Genomic DNA, 25,313 nt, shown 5'->3' on the forward strand with positions numbered 1-25,313 from the left:
GTTACTAGCTGAGGGACTTGCAGGGGGGAGAACGGTGTGTAATACTCCAGCGGGAGCCCGTCCAGTCCCGGTGCGTTGTTGCGAGCTAGCAAAACTAAAGGGGATGATGAACCGAGTGTTGAACAATGCAAGCACTCACCCCCAGTCAACTGATCTGGGTTTAATCCATCATTCTTTAGCTCATTCCGCCACCCCAGTTCAGACATGGCCATATGCAAATCAGTCTGACCCTGTGCCTCATGGCAACAGTCCAGTCCAAACTGCCAAGCTAGGGCATGCATAGCTTGGGTGATGTTGGTGGATTTTATCTCTGTATCTAGTGTCGCCCTATCTGCTTTTATAACTTTGGGGACCGTTAGGCGGTCCAGGAAACTATTATGGCCTGTTCAGTCAGGGCCGGGTTACTATAGACCTCCGCATAGTAGTGTTGGAACGCTAGGAGGATCTCGTCCTGGGATCGTACCAGGTTACCGTGTGGGTCAATGATTTCCCTTATAGGTTTCTCGTCCGTGTCCTGTTTGGCTAGCCATGCCAGCAGTGTGCCCATTTTATCCCTGATTATGCATCCGGGTGGCATATGTCCTGAAATTATACCGGCGGAGATAAGCGCAGGCGGCTTGGTATTGTGTTTCGGCTTTGACCACTAGTGTTACCCCCTCTACAGACATATCGTCCCGCTTGGTGGCCGCAGTGAGGTGCTGTTCGGCTTTAGTGAGTGCTTGTTCTAGGCTCCGTTTGACCCCTATTATTTGTTTAATGCATTCTCCCCGGGCTACTACTTTGAATGTGTCACATTCCACTAACCTTGAAGATGCTGTGCCCGCATTGTGGGTGAAGTAGTCTTGGATGCTTTGTCCCTGTTCATGTTTAAAGACCTGATCTGATAGACAGTCCCGGAGTAGATGCCAGGTGGGGACAGGTGGGTGTGATGGTCTCCAACTTAATCGTAATAGATGGGCATCATGGTCCGATATAATCTTACCCATGTAGTCTGTGTGTATAATTTTGGGTAGAACCAATGTTGAGCATAGGAATTTGTCCAATCGCCCGCAGGTTATGTGGGATGGAGTGAAACGAATATAGCCGGGTCTGTGGGTGATTTAGTCGCCATGCATCTGTGAGTGCCCATTGTGTAACCCAGGCCCGGAATCTGTTTGCTTGTAGGCGGGAGAGTGTGTGGGCAGGGGTGGGATCGGTCCAGGATAAGGTCTAATGCGCAATTGCAATCACCCCTAAAATCCATGGGCTGGATGTTATTTGGGCCAGGATCCCAGTGAGGCGGTCCCAGAATTTGTCCTGCTCTACATTCGGGGCATATATGCTTCCTAAGAGCACTGCTTGCCCATCCAGGAGTCCCTCTAGTACGGCGTATCTGCCATCTTTATCCATCACATGCCTGAGTTCCTGAAATGGAGTCCCTGGCCAAACCCAGATCAGTGCCCCGCGTGTGTATGCGGAGTATGTCGTGGCGCATATGGTGCCACGCCATTTAGTTTGAAGTTTGCCTACTTCGGTGGCAGTGAGGTGTGATTCCTGGAGGAATGCAATCCTAACGTTGTGACGTTTTGTATACAAGTATACTGCATAGCGTTTGCTCGGTGTGTGGAGGCCTCTGACATTGAGTGTGAGGATGCTGATGACAGTGTGCTGCGCGGTCATTGCCATGTATCGGTACCAGTGCACATGAGAGGGGACATGCATCTACCGGAGCCCATTAACCAATACCTCCCTAGTCGTCTGAGGTGCTTATGCGACCCATAATGTCGCTCAATTTTGTGTATCGGGTACCCTGTCTTATGCCGTTCCATGAAGGGGGGGCTGGACAGAACTGAACCAGGGTGTTAAAATGTGGAACTGGGGTCGGGAAACAGTCCCAATACCGAGGACCTATTGTTGGGAATGATGCGTCTAAACCTATTCTCCCAAAAGGGGAGAGTGTGATAATCTAGTGGGGGGGTGTCGGTGTGTATGATCGAGGCAGAGTGCTGATCGGGCCTATGTAGGATCAGTGGGCGTCGCCCGAGACATGTCGTAATATAGCTATGTTGCATATGTGTAGCAAGTGAGTCCAAATTCTGCCAGTCCTCGTATTGTCAGTGAGGATCTCTCATGCTGAGAGGGTGCTTATTTGTTAATCTAGGATAGCATCGGCCGTCTGAGAGTGACCAGGGGAGGTGTAAAGACTCCACGCCAGATAGTGTTCCATCACTGTCGTTCTCTCCTTCTGATGAGAATATGTGTGGGGGTCAATCTATGTCCTCTGTGGGGATGCCTGCAGGTCGATCACTGCCTGTAGGGCCTCCTGTCATTCCTCCACGATTTGTTCCAAGTCTGGAGAGTCTTGGGTGTATGCCCCGGTCACCTCATTTGCCCCACAAATTGCTGCTTCGGGTTGCGTCTTCTGGGTCGCGGTGGTTTGAGATTGGGGTTTCGCATGATCTCAACTCTAGATTGTTGTGAGCAGTGATGATCTGCCCAGTCGTGCGCTTCTTCTGCGGTGGTAAAAAAAGATGGCAGAGCCTTTATGGAGGATCTTGAGGCGAGCTGGGAAAAGCAGGGAATATTGGATATTGTTCGCCGGTAGTCGCCGTTTCACGTCCAGAAACGGGGACCTTTGTTGTACCACTCGTGCGTAATCGGGAAATATCATTATCTGTTAGTTTTCCATGTGCAAGGGGCTCGGCAGTCAGGTTGCATGCAACACTGCATCCCAGTCAAGAAAATGTAGAAACTTCGCCAGCATCGGACTTGGGGCAGCTCCCGGTGGCGGTTTGCGAGCTAGAACCCTGTGGGCGCTTTCAATGGAGAAGAATGCAGTCCGGTCCGTCATCTGGGTGAACGATTTCACCCAAGTTTCCATGTAAGCCAGCGGGTTCGAGGCTTCAGTTCCCTCCGCTAGACCCAACATGCAGATGTTACAGCGCCTCGACTGCCCTTCCAAATAGTCTGTGCGTTCTTCCATGGTGGCTAGACGGTGCAGGACATCTTGTAGCATCTTTTGGTGTGTCTTGACTGTGGGTTGTAGGTCGGCAAGTGTCTTCACTCCTTCTTTCACTTTGTCTGCCAATTTGCGATGGTCAACGCGGATGAGGCTGATATTAGTCGCCAGGATGCCTAGCCGTTCCTCCATAGATATCCTAGAGAGTTCGATGGCTGCCAACACCGTGTCCAATTTATCTGAGATTGATGGGTCAGCCTGTGGCGTATTAGTGTGTGTCCATGTCTGGGTATTCAGCATGTTTTCCAGGTCAGTCTCCGGCACTGATGTATATGGAGTCATCCTCTGTTTCCCCATGCAGAGCCGGCACGAGTTAAGGTGCTTGGCGAAGACTACACTCCGGGTCAGGCGGATAACGTGGCGTGCCCGCACACACCAGGGAGTTTCAGCCGTTCAGTGTGTGTCCGGTCAGGGGAGGGGGTAGGCTTTTCTCTGGTGTCCTAGGTATGTCAGGAGTTGATTGCTGCCCAGCTAAAAATTTTAATTTGCGCGCTGTACAGGGAGACAGTGTGGAGGCCATGGATAGTTCAGGGTCTGGGCCTTATGCCTCTTTTATGTGGTTGGATGCGGCCTGGTGCTAGGATAGATAGGATAGGATAGGATAGATAATGTGGCTATGCCTCAATGTTGAGGTCAGGCAGTATTTCGCCCCGATGTGCCCAGTTTCACTTCAGCCTCAGATTGAGGGGGGGGCGCCCTCAACGGTGGGATCTCCTCATGCAGGGGGATGGAAGCGCTGCTCAACTCTGTAATGCTGCCAGGGGGCCCTCAATGTCCGCTCCGCCACTCACGACTATCTCCGGGCGCCATCTTGAGGTCAGGCGGCCCAATCAGGGGGCCCACCCAAGGAGTTATTGTCGGGCTGGAGGTTGCAGTCAGTCCCCGGTTTCCAATTACCGGTGGAAGGGGTTACCACCCTCGGACGCCGTATGCTGGGGCACTGTAGCGGGACATTCTTCTCTCGAGAGGAGGTCCTCTCTGATCAAAATGGCGGGTCCTCTCCTGTCCTTCCCGTCCGATGCCACCCTCTGCAACATGGTGGGAGTATCTTCGGGTCCGCACTCTGATATAAGGCTTCTTGTTCTTGCCTTCGCTTTGGGCAGTTCATTGTGTCTGCTACCAGGCTCTAATCGCAAGGTGCTTGTCCGTTTCCCCTAGATGCACCACCGGGGATCTGTGGGTGCAATCTTACTGCTTCGCACCCGAGTTCAGCGTTTTTGGGATATTTGCAGACTGAGTGCTGGATTTCCACGAAGTTAGGGCTTCCGCACATGCAGGGCAAATTCTGACAGCTGGATGTTGTATTTGCTACTTCAAGCGACGCCTGGAAACGGGCAGTATGCTGGCCCGATCGCGGAGCCTCAGCCAGACACAGCCGCCATCGTAGCCTGCTTGGCCACGCCCTGTCTCCTGTACACTTCATAACGCACATCCTAATCCCGTCCACTAGCCTCTTTGCTCCTGGCGAAGTTGCCCGGGCTAGGGGCTGTTTGGTATAATCCCTTTTTAGTTTAGTCTGAGATTATACTGCAGGTACTTCATCTAAGACGGATGCCTTGTGTGATCCTGGACCTGCATTTGTTCATCCTCACATGTTGGTGATTTTTTTCTCCCTTAGAAAGAGGATCGGTTCAGTGTATGTCCTCACATGGCAGCAACACAATTTCTTTACCGTGTCGCCATAGGTGAGCATCACCTGTACATGGTGCTCCTTTGTCAAGTGAGCTGGCTACAAGGAGATTTTACAAAAGTTTTGTGGCCTTGGCAACTCAATCATGTTCATAATCCACACATACTCGGATGACTGGTTATTCAAGAAATGACTCCTATGGGGTCCACAGTATACCATCCCTAGAGTTCCTTTGTTGCCCTCTTAGGTTTGTCTGATTGGTGCAGGGTTGCCATTGACCCAATAAACGACGATCCCGGTTTATTGCAGCCATCTAAGACTGGTCTGGAAGACCTCTCCCCACCCCCCTCAGAACAGAGCTCATCTTTGCTTCTCAAATTTCTTCAAACTTTGTTGTTCGTGAGACCTATGGCTTTAGAATCCTCTTGAGCTGAAGTGCTTTAGCTAGCCCGATCATAGCCAGGGGAAAGTTCAATTCCTTCTACTCTTCACTGGTATTGCACGAAATCCTCCCTCTTGCCATGCTTGAACCCAAAAATGCTGTGGCGTTATGTGCATATGTATTTGTGAGTGTTTATATGTGTATATCCTCGTCATGCACTGCTTCTGGCCTCACAGATCCTAATACTCATGACCTGTTCTAGGGCATCATTGAAAACATCACTGATTACAACTGAGATTACCTCATTGATCACTCTGGTGGGGTCGCGTGTTATAGTTTCTTTAGTTTACTAGAACTGTTGAATTTTAGTGTTTATTAATTTAAAATGTTATGTTTAAACCACCATTTTCACCTTACTATACCGTCACCTTTGTTTTATGTCAATAACTGTCTAATTTTTTTGTTTTTTTTAACATAAAGTACATTTTTTTACCATCCGTAACTAAAGGCTGTGTGCGGTGCGAGGTTGGCTGTATGGCCTGGCCTGACCCTGCTCCCAATCCCTGCTCTTGGCCTTCCACCATCTGCAACAGTGGGGTTGAACGCAGGGCCTGGAGTCCTTCTGAGACCACCCCTCCCACCCACAAGGTCCAGGGGTAAGGGCACCGTACCCCGTTATTTTATTTTATTGTTTTCAGGACACTGGGACTTAATCCCCCAGTTCTGTAATGACAGCAGCAATATTTCTCTTTATGTTGCGGCCTGACCATTTGTGCACAAATTCCCTTAGATCTCGCTGGAGCTTTTTGCCCCTGCAGTAGCAAGGAGGCCGATGGGGATTAAAAGCCCACTCTGCCAATTAGATCGCTCTATTTGAAGTTGCATGCCATCGAGAGTCCTGTGAACCTAGACTTCCAGATTTACGTTAATTTTAAACCATCATTTTTTTTAAACTGCTGAACAGATTAGCCAAATAGCAATCTTTTGTGATTTGCTGTGAAAGAGCTATTTTTCTGCCAAATTTGATGGAATCTGTTAGCCGTTTTGGCTGTAGCACTGTTCAAAATAAAAAGGCAATCGCTTTAAACGCAGGCAAGTATAGAGTTGTCTGCTGCGTTGGTTGCTTATACATTTTACTCCCGGTGAGCAGTGCACATGTTAAACTTGTCCGACGCATTTCTTGCTGATTTGGGGCAACTCCCCAAATGTAAAAAACGTGAGGTAATAGCTCCCTTGGAGCTGGTAACTGTGGCAGACTTAAACTTCACATAGTGAATCTGAGAATCGTTAAGTTAACCTGCATGCAGGAACTAACCTGCATGCAGGAACTCTACAGTGGCCTTGGTCCTAAAGGAACAAAGTAGAAACCCAGCCTATAAGCCCTTGATATGCCACTAAACAGAATTCGCCCTGCTGACTTAAAAATGTGGAACTCTGTGTGGTCAGCTGTGCAGCTGTAACCAGGTATCAACCGGTGGGAGGGTTCATTCTCCATTCCCTTGGCCCCATTTTGATTAAATATTTTTATTCTATCCATATTTTGACGGCACGTAGGCTGGCATTATTTTGTCTTTATTTCCTGAATGGTCTTAATGACTGTTTTTCCACAATGCCAGGTCTGCAATGTGCGTCAAGGGGTTAAAATGTGCGCGCCATTTTCTCTATTCACTCGAAATCCCCTTCGATTGCAACGTGATAAAGTCGCCTTTACTAAGCCTAATTCATCCTGCTCTATATGTCGGATCCAGTCCTGCGTGCTTGGCTGAAAATAGAAAGCAGCTTACTGCAAGCATCCCGTATGTTTTTGCGCAAATGCCCATATTTCCATATGGGAAGGGCCTTCTGCAGCAGACCACTGTTACCATGCCAATTAATTTACTTTGGTAATCCCAGTGAGGAAATCCTGCCAATGCTTTTATAGTGAAGTAAATCAATTTTACATTTGTAGGGACTTAGTGCTGACGCTAGATAAGTCTCTGCTGATTCTGAAGGAGCCACACCACTGAAAAAACAACCTATGGATGGATTGGAAGGAGGTCGGATTTCAAAATGGTTCTGCTTTCATAGAGGCATGATTTTTCTTGTTTCAGGCAGGAGAATGCTAAAAAAAAAAATGAACTGTGATCCCCACGGATTTCCGTGAGTAGTGTCTGAGTCAGAAATGACGAATTGATTTGTTCCAATAAAAAGGAACAGTATTCCCAGTTGAGAGGCGGTGGAGCTGGAGAAATTTCTTTGAACCTTGTTTATGGAAGTTGGCTGTCTTTTGGGTTTTGTCAAATGTAAAAGCTCACATTGTCAGATAAGAGTGGAACTTCCTGTAATTGTCATTCTTGGTTTACTTTATATTTTCCATTATTGCAGCAAAGAAAATATGTAGCTCAGAAGTATCCAACTTGGGTCCAGAGGGTTTGATTTATGAGACAAAGCTCTTAATACAAATTTCCAGGCGGTGGACTGGAGCGGAATTATATTGCATAGTCTGGTGATCTTTAAACATGTAGAATGGCTCTAATATCTCGGTTGCACATCTCTGAAATATCAGGCCTAGGAAATATGGAAAGCCCGCTGTTTACCGTCGCTTCACATGGTTTGCTGACTTCTGCTATTGTGAGCTTGGCTGAACATCTTTGCTTGAAGAATACCAATGTAGGGTGGTCTGATCTTACGCTTGCACCCTCATCTCTAGGTATGAAAAGCTCGCCACAGGTGTACTGAAACTGTATGCAATTTCGACAGAGTAGCCTAAAATGTAGATCTGTCTTGGATGATGGGTGTTTGTGTTAGCAGTGGGACATTTGCGGGTTGAAAGTCAAGAGGACTAGAGCATATATATATAAATTTTTTTACAAGTCCCCAACACGTTCGTAAGCAGTAGTATGGGTCTCTGACTTTTGCTTGTCTGAGATAGGAAAGGCTCACACACTGGTGGTGTTTTAACCAAAGGAGGTCCTCTGAAGTGGAATCGAAAGCGGTTGTGTTGGCAAGGGTAAGCCTAGGTCATTGTTCCTTACAAAATTCCATAGAAGCAAGGTCTGAGAGAAATTTGTTTCAGAGTTAGGCTATTTGGTAATCAACTTTTAGGTGATGCGGTCTCCTAGTTTAGCTTCTTCCCTTCTCAGGGTCTGTTTTTTCTCCCAGGGTTAGTGACTCCCTATTTTTCTTCTAAATTCAGCTCTCCTTGCCTCTGAAGGTGTGCCTGCCTCACCCAGTGTCCTCTTGTCCCACTGAACAAGGCTTCCAGCCAATGATGGTCTTTGTCTATACGTTGTTTTTTCCATCTCAAAGATTTTGCATGTTTCTTTTCCCAGTTTGTTATTGAGAATGTTGGCCTTAATCCAGTTTTTATATCAGACTGTCCCAGGAAGGGGAATTGTCCCAAGCTCTTACGGTCCCAGTGACGGCATATGAACCTTTCATCAATGATGGTGTCCGTGTTTGTTGGACGCTGTCTCCTTATCCCTGTTCTAGTGTCTGTCTTGGTGCATCCCTAGTTAGACTGCCTCTTTCCATACATTTATGTCCAAATATCCACATTTTTTTTCTGTCCCAGTATGTGTTACCTTGTCTGGGTTTTATAGGCACGCTGACCTGTTGTCTGACACACTATCTCAGTGTCCCTGTCTCCCCATCTGATTTCTGAGACTAATTTCCATGTTCCATTAAAAATGTGGTCATGTTTCATTATTATCTACCTTTCACTATCCTTGTCTATTGGCATTTGACCTAGTCCCAGTAAGATTGTTTTGACCTTGCTCCTGTTAGTATTGAGTTTGCCATCACTAGGTGCCAGGTTTTTGCATCACTCTCAGCCAGTGTGCCTGTGGCCCATAGTCTGCCCTAGTGTCCTAAGCTCTTGTTGTTCTAGTGCTAGTGTCTCTATTTAAGTGTGACTATGAATCATTACGATTGTCTCCGGTCCTAATACTTCTGTCTGTTGGCGTTAGTTGAATCCTCACAAGCTTTGGGTATTTGCATTACTGCCTCCATGTTTCGTTGTTGAGCCTTTTATCGCTAACTCTTCCTGTCTCCGTGTTCTCGAAGTGCACATGGCAGTGAGCGCTTCAAAGTCTTTGCTCAGGGTGTCTCAGTGGTTCCGGGCTTTGGATAGTTTTCTTGGATTTAGGCAGCTAAATAAATCCAACATGTAATAAGTTCATGTGATTCTTTCAGAAGTAAAGCCACCAATACTAACACATTAAGCACCATATCAATGCAATTACATACTGAAGGCTAACTTTTAGAGTTTGACCTGGTGCTTCAAAAATAAAAATGCAGTAGTTGGTCATCTTTTAGTACATAAATAAAACCAAATTTCACTTTTGTTGAGGCATTTACAAAAAAAGAAACTGCTTGAAAAGCTGTGGACTAATTGACAATATGGCGGCCTTTTCAAGGCAGTATCTGAAGGAAGCTTAACCAAATTAGCCAATGGCTGTAGAGGGCTAATGCCGAAACCCCTTTGTGCGTGCTCTGTGTGATCTTTCCAGACGGCCAAATCTGTCTAGTTTAACAAGACCTCATGTGCACATGTGACGTTTGATTCCAGCCACTGGTTTCATGCACAGCCCGTATTGGGGATAGTTAGACCTGCCAAATGCTTTGTCTCGGATCTGTTTTAGTCCAGATTTGCTCGGGACAAAAGGACAAATACGTCATCTGTGCAAATGGAAATGCAGTGCTGATATAAGCTGTGGTGGACGTGCATTTTCTGGCCAATCTAGCAGATGCAATTGTTGTGACGGGTGAAGGGGGCAACGCGTCCACATTAGCACTGCTCACTGCCTGTGTGAGCATTTGCGCCTGAGGACATAATCACTCACTTATAGACTGAATCCATCAATATTTAATTTGAACCAGATAACGTTCTCCTCGTATTAATACCCAGTGTCTCTAGCTTTTCTGCCAAACGTAAGCCCTTTTAAAAAAAAAAGCCTATTGAGCCTGAAGCACAGGTTCTTTACAGCATAAAAAGTGGCCTCCATTTGAGTGTTTTGGCCATTTGAGGTGCTGCCACATTTCCCCAACCTACAGAACTTTTTTTGACAAATGGTACTTTTTTATGCACTGGTGCCAACCCTGCACTCCTGTCACAAGGTAAATATACAGGAGTTATGGCGTCACTGTGTAAAGGGAGCATGTCCGAGGGGAGCCGTCAAGGATTTCCCAGACTAATTCTGACAAAGCAGTGAGTTTTATGGGAATTCACAAGTCATAAATGCATTCACCACATATAAGGAAACACCTAAATGAAAGCAGAGTTATGTTTGATGGAAAATGGGCTCACCCATTGCACCGATCAGTCCAAAAATCAAAATGAGTTGAGGTTGCAAAGATATTCATGGGCACTCGTGTAAATCCCCTATATTTAAGCAGGTCTTTTCCACAATCTTCATGAAGATAGGCGCGAAAAATGCCTGGCTTGGCTAAACGTACTTACTCACTGACATTTTTGGCATAACTTGGGCATTAGTGAGGAGGCTCTTTTTCCCAGACCATAGTGAACCCATCCTCTATTAGTAAGGTAAAGAGTAATATTGTGAGTAATGCAAGAGCTTGATTTGAAAGTCTTTCACTTAACTAGTAGGGAATCCCTTCCAGACAACTTTTTTATTTCATTGCAGACCCTCACGACCGGACTCATTTAGAGATCATGGCCCCTTTGTGAATTGGCTTGATAAGTAGATCATGGACCCTTGTGAAATGGCTTTTTGTGGTGTTTGTAGACCCTCTTGAACCTGTTTTTGTGGAATTCATGGCCCCTTGTGAAATGGCCTGATGTGGCTTATGTAGGCCCACGTGAAATGGTCTGGTTTGGAAAGTACTCGCCCTCTTAAAATAGCAGCTGCGGTCCGTGCAGGGAACAGCGGTGGGGCGGGGGAGATGGAAAATGTATTATTTATTTAATTATCTCTGTGCATCGTCCCTTGAAACCGGCCCCACTGCTGTTACCTGCATGGACCACGGCTGTAAAATAGTTTGATTTTGAAACACTGGGGAAAATGACTGCACATGGACTCCAGTGAAATGGCCTGATAAAGTGGGTGTGTGAGATGAGGAGTTGAAAGTCCGCACGTCCCATTGCTGAAGGATTTGTTAGCTAGAGACTGTAGGACACATTCAGAAAGGAACACCACTTTTTTTCAGGTCAAGCTTGGGCAGTGCATGCGCTGCTCTGCGAGCCTTGCTGTGTTGGAGTATGTACTTGAAGCCCCGCCCACTCTCTGCCCATATTTGTCATTGGCTTGTTATTGGCCTTTCTAAATGCTGGCTTCTGATTCGTTATTAGGCTTGTTAGTCCCTCCTTAGTACCGCCTGGTCTTCATTTGTAACCGCTCATGATGACTAGCCCTTTTACCTCGGTTGGTACATTGTACGTCATCTTAAGTCTGTAAGCACTATTTTCTTTCATGAGTTTCTCTGAGTGCAGGAGGGTCTCTCGTGCCCAATTGTGATCGGCTTGTTTATTTAGCTCGTAGCAAACTGGGAGCTCTACGGGGGCCATGGGAGACATTAGGGGGCAACTCGGCGATGCCTTCAAGCATTTGGAATGCAGTAAGTGTCGCATTTGCAACAGTTTAAACTATTGACATTGTAAATGACTGCCTTTTATTTGTTTAAAAGGCATTGTCATTTACAACGGCAATAGCTCAAATTGTGTTAATGCAAGACCTATTGCAGATGCTTGTTTTTAATGTACTCTGACAAATGCACAGAAATGTTGTAAAGGAAAATTTTGTATCCAAATTGGGTTACCATATTTTATTCTCATTCAAGTTGTACAGTGGTGTGCATTGGACAATAAAAAAAATAAAAAAGTGTAATGGAAATTCTCGCGGCAGCCCCAGAAATTAACTTAATCGCGCTACATGCTCCTCATAACCGTAGTAATTGGGCTCAAACGCAGACTAATCCATTCTTCGTTCTTGTCAAGGCCTTTTAAATATTTGATGCGATATGGATTTACACTCGGGTTACATTTGTCATCACTATTGGCAACACCCGGCATTACCACAAAGAATATTTATACGGCTAATTGAAGTGTAGGTCTGTGATTGTAAGTCCAAAATAGTTTGTTAAAGGTTGACGTTTTACTTCCTTGGTGTTTGGACAACAGTCAATACTAAACATGCGCTTGAAAGAAGTCTGTAGAATTTACTAACTTGACCAGAAGCTGATCTAGGTTTAGTTCTATTTAGAAGCTCCGAAGCAGCCCTGTGCGTGCCGTCAAGATGGCAAGCTTAGTGCTATCCAGTCTCTTTGGTGAACAACCACGTTACAATTCATTTATGGAGAAATATTTTACAACGCTATTTGACTTGACCTAAGATGACGCTGGTCGTGTTAGTCCAGCAGACAGAAAAAAATTGGCCATTAGGCGCCACAGAAAACCAGCATTGGCAAAGCCAATAGGATTTGCCTATGCAAGAGCTGTTGGGTTTAGCAATGTGTTTTAGCCATGTTGTACACCAGTGTGGCTGCTCTTCAGAATGGCTAAAAGGAGAGTGAGTGATCTATGTATATTTAGAGAGAGATTGAGAGGGGGTGGTTTGGAGCGGAGTGGGGTTGAGTTTCTTACAGTGGAGCAAGCGTAGTGTGGCGTAAGCATGATGGGTGTGGTAGCGCACTGCTATTAGACATACCAGCCATTTCAATTGAAATGGCTGGTATATTTGCACCAAAATATTGTTTATCTGCGCACAAACGATAATGTGTACAAATGTCATCACCTAGTGTATTGATGCGTTTTGATATTATTCAAATATTCGTTTTCTCCACACTTAAGTTACAAAAAAAATGTGCTTCCTTTGTAAAAAAAAAAAAAAAATATCCTACACCCTCTCCTCCCACATGGGTATTCAGGAGGATTGTTTCATACATTCTATCACTTTGAAGGCAGAGAAAGAAAAGTAAACACCAAGTTTCCTCGGAAGACCGGGCCAGACACTTGACCTCTGGTTTTTTGAATGCATAGCATATGTGACAAGATAAGGACACGGCCTGTTTTACAGAGAGACAATTTGTGAAAGAATACAGTAAACATGGATTAGACAATGGGATAGAGACTCTCAAGCTGGATAGACTACCAGAAATAAAGCCAGCAAATAACCAGGAAATGTGAGTTACAAACCACAAAACCAATGGTCCATTATATCCCCAAGTTGTCATTAGCAAACCAGACAGCTGCACCGTCTGATAGACTTCGGCCTAAAAAGGCGTTCACTTCTAGGATGCATTTGACACAAAATGTTATGTGGGGAAAATTTGAATAATTCTCAGCCAGTATTTTCTCTGGACCGCTTTCCCGTCTATAGGTTTGTAGCTTGTCTGTGCTATTACAAACAGAAACCAGCCATATGCAAATCAGTCTTGACCCCGCCTCAAAAGGATCAGGCCAGGTCACCTCTAAGTGAGTACACAAGCAAACTCATTTTGGCAGTTGTTATCCTTCATTTGAGAGGTGTAACTTGAGTAATCAGACTTTAATCTCAACCCACAGTAGTTTCTGTGGGCCGAATTGCAATTCATAGTTTTATTGAACAAGAGATACAAATTCTGACACCTTAGCCTTCTCTTCGCTACTGTCAATCCAATATATCCTTATGTGTCTTGCATAATTGAGAGATAAAGGGGCGTGGGGCAGTCTATTATTTCACCCTAGATATTTGTTGTCAGTTCACATATTCAGGGGCAAAAGCATATTTCTACAGTTAGCTCCATTGTCTAAACTCTTAGCACCCAATGGAAATTGCCCTTTGGTTGTTTTTTCCTATAACGGAGGTCTTCAAACTTTTGGAGGTTGAGCCCCCCCCAGCTGAATTGTTTTAAATGTCTTGCCCCCCACCACCTAACAAATTTCTGGAATCTGGTACACTAAATATTCGACCGCCACCCGCATATCCGGCAGATAATGTTCAACACAGTAAGTGTTTAGTAAACTGCAGGTTTGTGAGTGGGTGTGGTTAAATGGCACAGGCTGATTACTCAAAACACAGTTTCCAAGATAAAATGTGCATAAATTATTTTTACTAGGATGTTTTTTTTTTATACGTGACATAGATTGAAAATAACACCACCAACATTAATGTGACAAGTGTGCCTGTTTTTCGCCACAGAGACGGTCGTCTGTCGACGGATTTTTGCTACTGCCATCCTCTGGTTGTGCTCCACATCCAGAAATTCTAGAAGTGTTTACATTCAATATTCAGAGATAGTGATGTGTGTTTTCACTGTTGTAACACAGCAGCTGCACACTAATTTTACAGCGAATAATATCTGTGACATCCTTCAATTTCTCATGTGAGAACCCGTTTTGATCTAAAATAAACTTTTTTATGGTTGTTGCATCAAACCCATTTCTCTTCACATAGTAATAGACTCTCTCACATCAATCACATTAAAAAGAAATGAAAATGGTGGTATTTACAAGACTCTGTGTAGGAATTATTCCAGGCCATCAGGGCAAAAACAGAGCTGTCTCTATCAAGGGGCCCCCTGAAAGGCTGGATTGCAGTGCATGTAAATGTGTACGTTTTTAATTTAGGACGAAAACCTTGATGGGGCACGACATGCCAATACATGTACAGGGGCGCAACTAGTCCTGAACTTCGGGTGAAGCTAACCTTCTCAGCAAGGGTTGGCCCTAGCACTGGTTGCACACAGTGCACAGTCTTTTTTGACGCCCCCTCCCCCATTTCCTTTCTCCATGAATTCCATCACTACTGCTAACCAACAATGCACCTCTTCTCTCAAAAGCCCCTTTCTGACCAATATTTCATTATTTTATAGAGCTACTCAGTTTAATCACACTTAGTTCTTTGATCTGCATGGTACATATTCTTTGTAGCAGGCACATTAACCCTCTGCGCTGTGTGGGGGTGCAGGACTGCCCATGTGAGTGCACGGTGAGAAAGGAGAGTAGGGTAAGAGGAGTGACTGCAGGGTGAGTGAGGTGACCATATGAATTTGGGTGCAGATGTAAGTGCAGAGTGGGATGAATGTATGGTTAGTGATTGGCTTATTTGAGTGAGATTGCAGATTGAGCAGTGAGGGGGACAGGTGAGTGAAATATCACATAAGTGCAGGGTGAGTAGTGTGCTCATGTCGCTGCAGGGTGAAGTACAGGGTGACCAGCGCGAGTGCATTGTGAGTGCAGGTGGAGGAAATAATGTGCTGATCTTGCAGCAAGCTTCCAGTCTTGTGATTAGGGTTGCCAAATCATTAGATCGATGTCCCTGGCTGTACAAAAATAAACAGTCATCTAAAGAAGTATTTTCAGCACCTATCTGTGCATACTTCCTACAGCACGTATAAATAGAAATCATTTTTAATTGTGTCCTAGGGCTGCCTGAATGATCCATGACTGATAATTAAAGGGAACAAAGACAGAAAAGTCACATTACTAATGAATACATAATATTTTGTTTATACCTCTATCATTGTCAAGATGAGGCCTTTGCAGGCTTTTAAACAACAAATGGCTGGTATTTTTCTTTTGGCAACCCTACTGTATATTCCTTTCCATGAAAAGCATTCTCACACTACAGCAGTAAATGTAAAATACAAATGTAAGGAACAGGCAGAGGAGGGGCCCAGTGGTTACTGGAACCCAAAGAAAAAACCTAACCCTCAGTAACCAGTTTCCGAAGGAATGTTGATATGCAAATGGTCTCTATAGACCTGTGAAACTGGGGCGTGCCGGAGAGAAGGTTCTAGACACTGCCCAGCCAAACGCACAGCAGCTCGAGCTGTAGCAGCCCAGAGACACACGACGAGGAGGGCTGAAGCCCTTTAAGCACTATCAGCTTTGCATGCCTGATGGTGTCCTACTGCTCCAAGAGACAGCACAGCTCGAAGGGTGGGGGCACTGATACAGAAGCGCAGACAACATCACACATGTAGGACATCCCCTTAGAATGTGCAATGCATTGTGGGAATGGCATGTAAACCATGTTTAGGGCACATTTTACAACAAGAGTCTATGGGTGTTGTTGCCCCTCTGTCCTATACTGAAGGAAGATGTGCAGTAACTGAAAGCAAGACCTAAACCAACTGTGTCACTTTTACTCTCCTCGCCTTTTCTCCCAGTGTTTCTCAGGTGCAGGCCTTGTATGCTGGTAATTACACCTGCATTGCCTCCAGCCAATCGGGTTTAGCCTACAGGACATTCATCCTTCTAGTCCAGATTAGGTGCTGGTCACACTTTATTGTGTGACATACTTAAGTATGAAAGTCGTACGAGTAGAATAAATAGAAAGGTTATAGAAACCTCAGCCAGAAGCAGTGGAAAGGATGGGGTTCTCTGTGATTGTCCAATTATTCCTGTAGAGCAGGCAACCGATTTAACGTTCTGATAAATTTTGAAATCCCTGGGTTTCGGGTGGCGCAGGTGTAGCACAGTGGACGCCTCGGCTGATGTTATCTACCTATTTAAGTATTGTATTTCAGTGATGGTACTTTGTCACCTTTTAGCACTTTGAAGCACTTCAAGACAATGCGAGAAACAAAAATGTGCACACTTAGATGGAACTAGGTAAATGTAGACATTCATAGCAGGCATTAGGTGGAAGCAGAGGACCTGCATTGCAGTATAATCAGTGGAACTCCAGGGTGTGGTTTATGTAAAGTGCCCTGCTGGAATTTAAGTAATTAAAATCTGAGGTCCAAGCTCTCTTAGCGCAGAATTCGTAATTCGTAATTCTAAATATGGCACAAACTGTTTTCTGCAAATTTTGAAGTTACCGCAGCCCTAGAATGAGGCTTTAAGCAGGGGCATTGATACCACAGGAGATGCCTGTATAATTTTAAAACTTTGACTCCTCTCTGGGAAGAGCTAACCGTCCCAGGACTGGGTTAATTCCTAGAGCTGAAATGTTTGTTACTTTTGGTTTCATAGCAGACAAGACTCAGTTAATACCACTGCAGCTGTAGCATTTCAGCGCTAGTGGGAACATTAGCTCTTGATGATGCATGTGTTCCCCATCGATTTCACCTCCCTCCCCCCCTACAGCCCTTCGGTACCACCGAACCACGCTGATTGGTTGCCGCTCCGTAGTACTCAAATCCACTTAATACCTGGGATAGTGGAAAACAAAGGAAAGAGTTTAGGGTGGAGTGCGTGCCCCCCCCCGCCCGAGATGGTGTTGCACCCCCCCCAGAGGGCCGCCCCACAGATTGAAGAACTCTGGCCTATCAGACCTACAACTGACGTTCTTCACTTATGAACATCCATTAAGGTTCATGGTCTATCCTCATTGTGATGCGCATTGTCACCTTAGAAAATGTGTCCTCCTTGTTTATTCTTGTAGGTGCTTACAAGCCGACACTCCAGGCGCGATACAAAATGCCAATGGTTCATCAGTAAAAAAAAATTGTCCTAATATAAGCACACCTTCGTAGAGGACCAATGAAGCGTTCACCTTGCATTCTTGTTTTGTAAAGGGCCTTACCTTTCGGACCGTCTGTCCACTCTGTCTGATGGGTTAAGTGGAAAGTCTTGACCGCGTTCTAATCCTAACTGTGACTAATTTACTACTACTTCATCACATTATTTGCTGACCGTAATCTGGCCGCTCGGAACCTGAGAGGCCACCAGGGCCAGGTGAGGCAGCGGACGGTATTCCAGTCCGTGAACTGATGAAATCTGTGAATGTCTTGGCAGTCCAACTCCTTTCCCGACGCACTCTCCCCTGGTCTTCAATTATCCGCTGAAAGAGTACTCTGGCTGCACGTGGCTGTTGCCACCTTTTATTTGTTCCACTTTATCTCTTTGCTGCAGCGTGATCCAAGAATTTCAGAAAACTAAATTGTCAGAAGCTGGTTTGTCAGTGTTTTTCAAAACAATAATTGACACAACTATAAGGCTGGCTGTCCACAACAGACCCATTGGCTTTGCTAGTGCTTATTTACTGTATTTTCTGGGTGCTGCTTCTCCTTGCTTTCCCTTCATCAATTCTTCGCTGCAAAATTAGAATAATCTTCTTCTGTGTTTTTGTTTCTGGAGCATCCATTCCAGTAGGCCTCTAGGCCCCGTTATCTGCTGGTGGCATGTTACAAATCTTCAGTAAATTCATGAATATCTAGGTCTTGTAAAGTAACAAATGACTAGCGATCAGTTGGCTCACCACTGTGAAGGGTTGACATTGAAACTAATTCTCATCAAATTCATGTGGCATAAACTTCCCATAGTTCCTCTTTTACCTCCCTGCGTCCTGGACACTCTTGGCCAAACCATGGGTTTTGGCATACAAAGCAGCACTGTGATTTTATTATAATTGGGACAGCTGGTAACCGTTGCAGCACAGTGGTGGAGCAAATTCCGCGTGAGATGATCAGGCGATCATGAGTCGGGAGGCTATTGCAAATTACATTGTGTGCGATAAGGCTCCCACCCTAGGGCATTGGAAGAATATCTTAAACATGCAAATCTGACACTGTTAGACGGCGAGAATGTGAGCGAGTTAGATACTCTAATTAGAAAGAAAGCGATTATAGAAGCAACCGAACATTGGCCCCTGGAGAATAGGGAGCGTGTGCATGGATTAGTGTCCATCATAGAATGGAGAGTGACTAGACTCGCCGTTGGCAACACAAAATGCTGATTACGCAGCCATTTCATAATTTATCCAGTGGTCACACCGTGCGAGAAAGCCAACCATGTGGGTTGAGTATTTGTTGGTACTATTTTTTGGGGGTAGTGTTATGAAGAGTGAGTTGGGACAGCACTTTACTGAGTAGTAGAAAAGGAATCGGGCAAACCATACATGATCACAGCATTATATGTATATTTGTAAAACAGAGGTTGCAAAATATATAAATAACACTGCGTTGATCGCCACTGTGTTTGTTTATAGTTAGGAAATGGTTACAATAGGAAATAGATTATTTTTTTGTTTTTCAATAACTTTGTCTCCGTTTGAATCTTAATAAAAGTTAATCTACCCCAGCTCTTCCTGGAAAGTTTCAGGGTGATCTATCAAGGTCTAAGGGGGGTAAAAAACGAGCGGCCCGGGGGGGGGGGGGGGGGGGGGGGCGAGGGGGGGTCGTGGGGGTTCCCAGAATGCAATTTCCCAATTCCGTTTCCAAAGGGAGATTTGAACAGTGCTACAGCCAAAATGGCAAAGGCAATTACACCAGAGTCGGCAGAAAGCTAGATATTTACCCAGAAAGCATGAGGTTAACTCATTGGTAGAGGGGGCTTTTTTACCTTGTTGGCTGTCGCACTCCAGCATGTACCACTGGAGCTCGCACCCTAATTGGCTGACTTCAGCATGAACAGAAATGTTTAGGCTGCCATTATAAAACTCTCTAAAGTCTTTAAAATGTACAAAAAAATGTAAAAGTAGAAGAGGGCAGGGTACAGGTATGTTGACACCTGGACCTTTTGGGGGAGTGGAATCACAAATGACCCGCCCGGGCCATATTAACAAAAAGTTTTCTTTTTTTATGGGTTTCCCTGATTACATGGGACGCTTGATGGAGCCTGCCAGTGTGAACCACTTCTGCGAGAATCCCAGAAAACATAAAAATAATAATTGAGGGAGATTCAGGTGGGGTATGCCAAGCCCTATGGCCAATCAAATGTCGCACACAGTGCAGTATTGGGTACCCAAGGGGGTTGGACAGCGGGCCAGGCAGCAGGCTTTGCATGGCAGGGGGTTGTCTACCTGCAGTGAGTGGGAATGGTAATAACATATTATGTTACATAAAAAAAAATGCCTAGAAATGTACTTAAAAAAAAAAAAAAGTTTCAAGTAATGTAGTTGGGTATGGTAATCTTACTTTACATTAAAAAAAGAAACTCTGAAATAAACTGAAAAAAAACATTGGCCAAAGTGCCCTTTTACTGAGGTGTAAATGAAAGTTAAAACTTACCATTTTAAACTCCCAAAACTCCAAATTCAGCAGTTCTAGTTAAATAAAGCAACTATAACTTGCGCACCCACAATGCACTGCTGATGACCTCCCATATTACATCACATATGGCATGTTCAATAATATAATAGATAAAATCCCTGACATCTGAAATGACATCATTAATGCTATCACTGTGCATGGTGAGTGTATAAGTTATAGTTACTTAATTTAACTATAACTGGTTAATGTTTGTATTTATTTATGTTTAAATGTTCGTTCAAACATCCATGTTCACCTAACAATAACATCACTTTAAACTTTGTAGTGACAAGTATGTATATGTATGTATTGTATGTGTATTTATCTATATATAATATATATGTATGTATAACATATATTCTATAGAACGTGTATATATTATATTATAATTTTTCCTCCAACCAAGTATTTTGTGTGGGTTGTTGTATAAATAACTCACATTTTTTTGAGGGAAGAGTTTTTTAAACGTATGCTTATTTTTTTACAAAACCAGCCTGTTAGAGAAAAGCACACATTGCCTGAACCTTGGAGAGTCATGTTTAATGGCTTAGATATACCTGAATAGTAGACATGTAGTCCTTAGGCCCTATCTGTGTGTGAGGGAGAGAAACTCCCACAGACCTAAAATGGAAGATGGAACGTGGAACCTCGGAGCCTCCTTAGAAAGGAGGAGGTGTGTGCCAGCGGATACGGGCCTGATCTTAGAACCCAGAGCACTGGCTTATACTTTAGAGTTCTGCTCTCGTTTCTACTCCAGAACAACTCTTTGTTATGTTTAACAGTTAAGCACACGGTTATTTGAAAGGATATGGGGGTGGGGGTGGGGGGGGATGTATGAGGGTGTCACAAAACTAATAAAATGAATCCACGTATTCCGAAGTGCCTGGCGATAAATTCTACCCCGACAGTCCATTTCGATTGCCTTAAATGTTTCTGTACAAAGATAATGAAATCCACACGACCCTAGTATATAATTACTTATAAATAAATAAGTTAAATTTATTTAGTAAAAAATGATAGGACTATTCGGTGTGTTAATCATCCCTGCCTTTAATAATGTCCCCCAAAAGCCATTTGTTTTATTAAACGGTATTAAAGAGATGACTACACCCCCGAGATCAATGCAATGTGTAGTTCGGCACAGTTCTTTACTCGTCTTTGTTAAAGTCTCTGCTGCTTTTTATGGGGCCAGATATATATGAAATACCTAAAATACATGTACAATTTACCGATGCAGCACCGAATTTCAAAACCCTGAATACCAGAGAACTGCCTCTTTCCCTCCACTGCCAACGCTGATTTAAATAAAGGTATGTTAGAAGTGGGGAATAGTGCATCTACACAAAATTGTTTGTAGAAAGTATGTAGGATTAAAAAATTACCTTTTTTTTACATTTGTATTTTACATTTACTGCTGTAGTGTGAGAATTTTTTTTCAGTCTGCCATAACGGTTAAAGAAACTCCACTTCCCTTGTTTTATTCTTCATCTTTGATATTTTTGTAAGAAGACGAGCTTCATTTTTCTGTCCAATGGACCTCCTGCTGTGGGTTGTTTGCTGGTTAAACGCTTTTTTGTCACAAGGCTGCAGTGTGTACACCTTTCTATCTGCAGAGGTTCACACTAATATTAAATCCCGGACGAGAAGAGAATGCAGGCATCCCTGCCAGCCCACCAGGGGTTTATGTTCAACCTTGTAACATATTGTAAATACTGTTACTTTTATTAACACACCCCCATCCCTTCACAAGTACTAAAGTAAGCACTTTATTCACCTGTTTCCCTTTGGAGCGACCATCGAAATTGTGAACTTTTGATTAATTTATAATATAAATCTTCTTTTGATAATCAAGTCAACCTGGTCATTGTTCCATTCAATCATTGTGGGGTGTCCAATTTTGTTTTTCGCCTGAAAGTTTTTAATGGTCAGTTGGACCACTTGTTGTATGTACCATTATAGGCCCACGTCCAGTTGAGTACTGGGTATACCTTATTGTTATGTAACAAGTGCTTCTTGTCTTGGCAATGCTGATACTTTAGCCTCCATGATTTTGCCTCGGAAGCCTCCTGCATCACCGCTCATGCTCTCTCTGCTGTCGTGTTTGTTCAGACAGAAAATGGGCAGCCAGTAAGTTTTCCCTCAGCAGTGTCGGCTCGCATTGTCCAGTCTCGTCGTTGGTTAAGTTTGAAAGAAGGTGAAGGAGGAGCACTAAAGAGCAGTGCTTCAATCTCCCTCTTGTGAAGCTTGGCTTCAGCCCCAATTGAAGGCAGGGGAAATAATAAAGTATTCTCTAAAATTCCTGCTGACCCTTCTCATAATCTACCCAACTGCTCCCCTCCCTCTTCCGATTGAATGCTACCATTTTATCCTTTATTCTTTTACTGCTCTCCTTTAAATGTGCTACCCTCCACTTTTCTGCTCTATTTTCCACCTCTTACAGCTTTCCCTTCAAAACCCATAATATTGCAGCCTCTTTCACTCCTTTGCAGCTTTCTATAGCTCTCGATCCTCCACTCTCGCATCGCTTTCTATAGCTCTTCTGTCCCCAGTAGAATGACTCAGTGAGCTGAACATTCACCAATGCGAAATGCGGTGATCTGAAGGTCATGAGTTTAAATCTTCAGAAGATAGACTTTACTTTCCATCCCTCTGGTGTTAGTCAATTAAGTACAATATACCCAAATGCAAGTAGCTAGAACTACAAAGAAAGATATTATAAAACCGGCTGAGATTACCTGGGATTCTTATATTTGGGGTGATGGGGACATACTAGATGCTATCTTGAACAAGAACTAGGTATTGTTTTGTCACATACTTAGACATGAAGGTAAAAGTATCTTGATGCAACCAGAATCAAATTTTCTACCCAAGGACTGGGTTGCCCACTTTCAATTTCTGAGGTGTGGTGATTGCCACTAATGCTGACCCTGACCTAACCACAGGGAGAAGCTGACTGCAGACCTAAACATTTCAATCAGTTGACTTTACAGGGCCTCTACTTCATCCCATACTGTCCTTCACCATTGAGGAAACGCAGTGAGCTATTTGCTAGATGAAAGCCTGCAAGGCCCCAGGTCTGGATAACATTCCTGGGGATTTAAACAAATCTGTGCCGAACATTTGGGCACCATGTTTAAACTAAGTTTTCAATGCCATCTGGCGTGGCGCGCCAATCCCACTCTCATGGAGGGGTGCAGAAATAGTTCCCAGCCACAAAATAGGCTTTAAATTCGACCCAGCCAATTATCGGCCCATCAGATGATCTACACAGCCCAAATAATTTTTAGTAAACAGATTCTTGCCACCTGCATTTTTGGATAGAAGGCAATAACCTTGTATCCCAATTTCTTCCAGGCTTTTGCCCAAAAATGAGACCAAGTTTTCTTATTCCTATTGCTCAAATGGAAAAATGTGGAGTTAATGGAGGCAGTCTATATGTAGCCTTTGTGGACCTCAAGGTGACATTTGATTAAATCCCCATAAATAGTCCTTGGTCAGTCTTGAGGGATCTGAGCCTTCTTCGTAGATTACTTGAAATTATAGTGTGACTCTACGCTAGGAACTACGCCCAAATTAGATGGAGTCCAAATGGAGAAACAACTGACTGCATACCTGTCTACAAGTGTGTTAAACAGAGTTGCGTTTTAGCTCCAACTTTTTTCCTTCTATTTATAAACCACTGCGAGTTCCTCGCGGTCTGTGAAAATGATTCCCCGGTCCTGGGTGGCATAAAGATCTCTGCACTGTTGTTCACGGACAACACCGTTTTGGTGTTGAAAACACCTAAGGGTTTTGGAAGCCTTGCTTGGTTGATTTAATCTTTTCTGCATTAATAATGGTCTAGCCATTAACGTTAACAAAACTAAATTCATGGCAATACATTGTCATCAAAACTAAATTGGGGTTCTGAGGCTGTGGAGGGATTGTAAAGAGGAGCAGATTTGTATTTTGGGGTAATGATTTATCTGGCTCTAGCTCCTGGAGTAGTCGGCTAAGAGTGTGTTTCTTCTGAACCACAGAGCAGCCGCCACGATGTGCTTTGCAAAAAATACTAGGTTCCACCCGATAACTCTTATTTGAAATTTGGAGAAACAAAGCAGCGGCTGCTCCCACCTACAGCTCTGAGCTCTGGGGTTATATCAACTCGGAGTCTCTAGGGGTGGCTGAATATACGTTTTTGACAGCTGTGCTGAAACTCCCTCCGACTATGTCCCTGGTCTTCTAAGTGGACCTGGATATTCAACCAATTACTACCCAGGTCCGATTTAAATCAATCTTGTATTGGCTTAGACTATGGGCAGCCCCGGAACTAGATGCCTATAGAACTGGGCTGAAAAATCCTTGGCTTACCTGCTACATTGCCTTGGTTAAAATAATGCAGAAGTACACTTTGGGATTTCCTGGCAACACACACTCTATTACCTCTTTTGCAAAAATAAAAATGTCTTCTGGGATAGTGAATGGTAGAAACTTCTCCTTTACACAAGCCGTGCCAGAGTACCTCTTAAAACACAAGTACAAACCAAAGTTTGAAAAATGTCTTGAGGAGATTGACCCTCTGTTTACTAGGTCATTGTACATAAGATTTAGGCTGGATACAGTGCTGCTAGCATCCTTTTCTAGTAACAGGAGGCATCATTGTAAGGGCAGTGCCTCTGCCCTTCCAGTTGGGAAGTTGATAAAGCGGACTACCTGTTATTTTTTTCTGCCCAACATATGAGACAAAGAAGGTGTTGGTTTGTACCCTTCTGCAGATGTTGTGTAGTTCCCACTAATGCGTAGGTTCTGCGTGTTTGTGGACAACAAACTTTGGATGAGGTGCCTAGACTAATTCCACGTACCCCCATAGTATATGTTGGACTAGAGACAAGCTAGCTCATAGTACCACCATAAACCCCCACTAACCTTAACAGGTGGCAAATGGTTTCTGGCAACAAATGAACATGCCCACCCTGACACCTCAGGGATTGTGGTAACAGATCTAGATCCCTTGCGCCTAGTCACCCGTGCACTCTTGTTCTGAGAGAATACATAATGCCATGTTTTTAATATATTTATTGAACCAACTTTCTTGTTCTATGGAATACATGTGCAGTGATAATCAGGTGACAGAAGCATATGAAAGTAATTACATGCACCAAAATAGTAAATAGCAGATATAGTTCCACCATTGTTCTAAAACAGTGTATATCTACAGGTATATAAAACATGGTAGTAATTGGACGTACTCCGACTATGTGATTCCCTACTCTGTGTGTCTGGAGTGTATGTAGGTGTGTAGCCAAGAATTCCCTCCACAGGATGATCCAACCCCATTACCTGGCGGGAAAGAATGTAGGACTCTGTCTTGGTCAGAAACTGGGCACCTTGCACAGATATGTTAGGATGCTGCTTGGTGAAACCTTTGC

Source organism: Lissotriton vulgaris, chromosome 1_1 (genome assembly GCF_964263255.1).
Source record: "Lissotriton vulgaris chromosome 1_1, aLisVul1.2, whole genome shotgun sequence".
In the NCBI taxonomy this organism is placed as follows: domain Eukaryota; kingdom Metazoa; phylum Chordata; class Amphibia; order Caudata; family Salamandridae; genus Lissotriton; species Lissotriton vulgaris.